General features: G+C 41.1%; 1 pseudogene; it reads left to right on the top strand.

Annotated features, from left to right (window-relative positions):
- Nucleotides 1–5,985, top strand: part of LOC106456006 (trace amine-associated receptor 13c-like) — a 40,015-nt pseudogene that overhangs the window by 31,392 nt on the left and 2,638 nt on the right.

The raw sequence follows: 5,985 nt of genomic DNA on the forward strand, positions 1-5,985 counted from the left end.
GCTGCTGCTCCACATCGAAAGGAGCCAGCTGAGGTGGTTCCGGCATCTGACAAGGATGCCCCCTGGGCGCCTCCTGGGTGAGGTAGTTCCAGGCATGTCCCACCGGGAGGAGGCCCCGGGGCAGACCCAGGACACACTGGAGAGATTATATCTCTCGGCTAGCCTGGGAACGCCTTGGTGTTCCCGCGGATAAGCTGGAGGAGGTGGCTGGGGAGAGGGAGGTCTGGGCCTCTTTGCTTAGGCTACTGCCCCCGCGACCCAGCCTCGGATAAGCGGATAAAGATGGATGGATGGATGGATGGATAAAACCTCTTACCACTGTTATGCTGATGACATTAGAATTTTCTTTCAATTGATTCATGATTTGTCATCTTCATTGGAATGCTTGTTAGATTGCATGAAAGAGGTCAAGGACTGGCTTTTGGCCAATTCTCTTATTTTGAATGAAAACAAAACTGAGATTGTAGTGTTTGATAGGCATATCCCTCGGGACTAGTTAGCCATTCTATTTGTCCCCCTTGCTAGCTTCTTCTCTGACACTGTAAGCAATCTAGGTGTTTTCCTGGACAGTTCATTTAAGCTTGTTAAACAAGTGTCCTCAGTAGTCAAATCTGGCTTTTTCAATTGCACAATCTCTAAAGCCAAACATTTTACACAGCACAATGACCTTGAAAAACGTATCCATGCTTTTGTGACTTCCAGATTAGAATACTGCAATTCCCTTTACTTTGGCCAATACATCCATCTCCATAGACTTTAGCTTGCTCAAAATGCTGCAGTTCGTCTCCTAACTGGAACTGGAAAATTTGCTTCCATTACTCCAGTTCTTGTTGACTTTGGCTACCCATCAAATATCGTATTGATTTTAAAATCTTGTTGCTTACTTTTAAAATTATAAATAACGTTGCGCCTAGCTATCTTGCTAACCTTCTTAGCTTGTATACTCCTCATCGAGCCTTAACCCTCTGGGGTCAACGGACGCGCCGGCGTGTCAAAATCACAAGACCAATTTAAGACGACACAGCTACAAGATGCAGAGTCTCCATTTCAACCTGGATCAAAAGTGCGGAATTCAAACTATATACCAGTTCTTGAATTGTGTTGATGGGCCACGTAATACCAGAGTTATGATAAAAAAGATACACGCAGTGTTTCATTCTGAAGAAAACAGTTGTGTTTACAGCGGGAAGAACTGTAAAAACGGCGTTTTCTACGGACAGCACTAGCAAACACTCTCCACTTATGGTTGAAAAAAGAAAAAGAAAAAACACCCCTTCCCTATTGGTGTTAAAGTTTACCTTGTCAGCCAATCAAAAACTGATATGGCAACATGTGGCACTTGGTTGTTTAGGGAGAAGGGGCAGTTTTAGGAGCGACACCTGCGACGGAAAGCGGGCAAGGGAAAGAAAGACAGAGAGTGAGTTTTCATATGTGAGACATTAGTGACGTTTAGCGTGTTAAGAGGCTGTAGTTAGTGTGTTGTGTAGTTATTGTGTGTCAGTTATACTGCTGAATGTCACATTTGCTCCAAAAAAGCCATCAGAGGCAGATTCCAGTGTAAACGCTGTCCCCAAATGGAAAACTGGACTGACACACCTCCTGTTGTCAGACCTGCAGGGTTTAGGACTGTGCTGTTCTCCTCTGTATTATATTGGACACAAACTATTTTTTTGGACTGGCACAAATAATTTGTGTGCCTTCTTATTTGATGCAGCACAACTGATTGTTCAGTAAATAGTGTTAAATTGTTATATAAAAAACGCCCGAGGGCTTGGCTGCATTTTTACGTAAATAGTACCATATAACTTTGTTGTTTGCAAATCTTGTGTATAATTTTTAGAAATGTACAATTTCTATTTGCATTTCAAGTTATGAAAATGATTCGTTAAACATGTTTTTTGAATTTTTTTGTCTGGATTTAGATCAATTGTGCTAATATAGTATACCAAAATGAAAAAAAAAATAACTCAAATTTCAGATATTTGAGGTTATGCTGAAAATAATGATACCAAATAAGGCAAGATAAGTGGTTTTTAAAGGTGTAATATAGAGGCAAAATCAAAAAGTAGTGAAAACGGCCAATTATACCCTGGACCCCAGAGGGTTAAGATCCTCTGGTCAATTACTCTTTGTCCAACCTAGGTCCCACCTGAAGACCAAGGGGGATTGTGCTGTTGTCTCAGCTGCACTGAACCTCTGGAATAGTCTTCCTGTTACTATTCGTGCCTCGGACTCTATTCAATCTTTCAAAACACGGTTGAAAACATACTTATTTAATTTATTTAATATCCCTCTAGCTAGTGCCCTTATTTCATCTATTTGAACCTTTTTACATTTTAACCTTCTTACTACATTTTGACTTTTTACTGCATTATTGCTGATTTTTCTAGATATTATTTTTATATTTATGAATTAACTCTATCTGTTACCCGTGGCCTGACATCTATTTTATTTAGCCTATACTCCTGGTTTAATTAGTGCTTCCCATCTGTTAGTATTAGTAGCTGTCACGGTTCTGGGTCGGTTCGACTCAGCATTTTGGAGTTGTTATGTTTTGGCTTTGAATAATGGATTATTCCTGTATACTGGTGGTGGTGGTGGTGATGATTATGATGATGATAGATTATTATTAGAGTTCCATGTTTCTGTTTATGTGTGTTTCAGGATTTTTGTCTCATGTTTAGCATTTAGGTTCCAAGTGTTAGATTCAGTCTGTCTCTCAGTGTCAAGGCTCCGTCTTTGTGTAGTGAGGTCTTGTTTCCTGTTGTCTGCGTCTCTTGTGAATGTGTTCAATTTTACCTCTTGTCTCGTCTCGTTAATTGCTCCCAGCTGTGTCCACCACCTGTGTGTAATCTCCCTGTGTTTCTCTGTGTGTATTTAAGTCGTGTCTTCTGTTATTGTAGTTGCTGGTCCGTCTGTGTGTCCACCATGTCTCACCCGTGTGTTCTCCCTGCTGTCCATCGTCATTCTCCTCTGCTCGTTCTCATTCTCATTCAGGTTCATGCTCTGTGGTTTAGTTGTGTCCAGTATAGTTTAGTTTCTCTTCGTTTGCCATTTTTTCCCTGTGATGTGTATTAAATAAACCACCGTCACACCTTTACAAGTGCCTGCAATTGGATCCTCCTTTATCATCTCCACACGGCTCACTCCACTCGCCGTGACAAATCAAATCAAATCAAATCAAATCACTTTTATTGTCACATCGCATGTGCAGGCACACTGGCACAGCACATGCGAGTGAAATTCTTGTGTGCGAGCCCCACAAGCAACAGAAATGTAGTGTAAAGCGCTTTGGGGTCCTTACGGACTAGAAAAGCGCTATACAAATGCAGGCCATTTACTGAAGAAAGATATGTACAAGTTATACATACACCTGCAAACATACGGATAGACCCATACAAACATACACATACATACATACGTATATGTATATATATACACATGTATGTCTGTGTACATACATACACACATATTTCCACATAAACACTTACATATATATACATACACATACATGCCATCTGAGGAGCAGGTGCATTGAGAGGTGCAGTGTGATCAGTGATATTGCACATTGAGTGGGGGGAGGGGGGGCTGTTGCAACTATACTAAATAAGGTTATAATAAATACAGTTTAAAGAGGTAGGAATGTTGGTTGCATTGAAGTATAAATAGAAATCCGATTCATAAATAAGGTGTAATGTCCATGAGTGTTGGCAGTGCAGTTATCCTCCAATCAGGGTGGAGGTAGGGCATGTTTGACAGCCTGTGGGTAAAAACTTCTGTTGAGTCTGTTTGTCTTCAACCTGATGGACCTGTAGCGTTTACCAGAGGGAAGGGGGGAAAAAGTGAGTGTCCAGGGTGCGAGGGGTCTTTGATGATGATACTGGCTTTCTGCTGAAGTCTGCCAGTATAGATGTCTCTGAGGGGGGTTGGTGAAGTGCAGATTGCCCGCTCCGCTGCCCTCACCACCCGCTGCAGTTTCTTCTCATCCTCCACTGCGCACTTAGGAGCCTGATAGAAAATTCCAGCCGCACACCCTGACTAATTATCATGAAGGTCCTCCAAAGTAGCTGTGATCTGACATTCAGTGACACGTGACCATTGGGATCCATGTGGTGTCTAGCACCAGGATATTGATAGCAGATCTATCCTGTTCTATTTGCTGAAGTGTGGTGCTTTTCTGAGGAATGTTCCAGCTTAAGACCTTGGGCTCTTTTTGTGTTTCTCAAGGTTTTCCTGGACAGGTAAGGTTTATGAATCGATTAAAATGCCATTTTTGATCCAGTTTAAAACTAAGCAGTTCCATGTTATGCAATCACGACATCCAAAAATGAATGAGGTCAGATGGGAAAAATAGGAGGACGGACATTAGTGTGATGCACAGGAGAAAAAAAGGGGCTCGGTCACGAAGCTGTTTGTGCTCAAGAGCCTCACTTGTCTTGGTTTTCTTGTACTTTATATTATTAACATCACATTTTGACTTATTCGCACAGGGAAAAAATATCAGAGAATGTGTTGCGTCAGAAGGCAAATGTGGGAGGAAGGGTGGTGATACAAAAAAGGGGCTCAGTCACAAAGCTGTTTGTGCTGAACAGCTGTCTTTCTCTAACAATGGAAGAAACTGAACTCTGCTTTCCACAACTCCTCAACTCCTCTTGTGTGCGGCAAAAGCGCCCACAAATTGAGGCTGTGTGTATTTACACCCTGCTATCATCTATCTCTCTGCTTACTGCAGTACTGAACCTACTTGTCATCATCTCCATCGCTCACTTCAAGTACTGACCTATTTAAATTAGTGACTTTTTTTCAGTGTTAAAAAATCATATTTGCTTGTGAAGTTTCTTTTTATATGATGCTTTTGTCTTTTCCTCATAGTTCTAATGTTTTAACTGTTATACTAGCGATGCTATTACCAATGTAATGCTTTATTTTAATCCAGGCAGCTGCACACCCCAACCAACCTCCTCCTCCTCTCTCTGGCCGTCTCAGATTTCTTCGTGGGCCTCATCATGGCTTGACAGATTAGCCTCCTAGATGGCTGCTGGTTTCTTGGTGACCACATGTGTGCTCTGTATAGCAGTTTAGATTACATTGTTACTTCTGCTTCAGTAGGAACTATGGTACTCATATCAGCTGACCGCTATGTAGCCATTTGTGACCCTCTGCATTATCCCACCAAAATTACTATAAAAAGAGTCTCAGTCTCTATTTGTACTTGCTGGGCTTGTTCAATTCTGTATAACAGTCTTATCATGAAGGATAATTTCAAGCAGCCAGGGAGGTATAATTCTTGTTCTGGTGATTGTGTAGTTGTCATTGACTACTTTGTGGGAATTTTTGACTTTGTTTTGACCTTTGTCGGCCCTGTGATTGTCATCATAGTTCTGTATCTAAGAGTATTTGTGGTGGCTGTGTCTCAGGCTCGGGCAATGCGCTCTCATATCACTGCTCTCAGACTCCAGGGGTCAGAGACGGTGCATGCTAAGAAATCTGAGCTGAAAGCTGCCAGGACTCTCGGTGTACTTGTTATTGCCTTTCTGATATGTCTTTTCCCATTTTTCTGTTCCTCAATGGTAGGCCAGAATAGTTTCTTTGATATTAGATCTGTACCTTTTGAGCTCTTGCTGTTCTATTTTAACTCTTGTCTGAACCCATTAATCTACACTTTTTGCTACCCCTGGTTTCTGAAATCTATCAAGCTCATTGTGACATTTAAGATATTTAGGCATGGCTCCAGTGAGGCCAGTATACTATAGGGAAAAGTGATGTTATCACTGACACGGTGAAAAAAGATAAATTATGATTAATTTACACTAAGTACAATTCCAGAAGTCTGATAAAATGGATTTGTTTACATTGTTTCCATTATTAATGTACTAGTCCTCTGGTCCGCAATGACAAAATTCTGTGTTTTGTCCATAATTTAAATGATTGTAAATCCATCAAAATTAAATTGGAATGCACAAACAATTTCTGAGAATTGTACAT

Source organism: Pundamilia nyererei, unplaced genomic scaffold (assembly GCF_000239375.1).
Source record: "Pundamilia nyererei isolate P.nyererei 1_Seehausen unplaced genomic scaffold, PunNye1.0 scaffold00858, whole genome shotgun sequence".
NCBI classification, from domain to species: Eukaryota; Metazoa; Chordata; class Actinopteri; order Cichliformes; family Cichlidae; genus Pundamilia; species Pundamilia nyererei.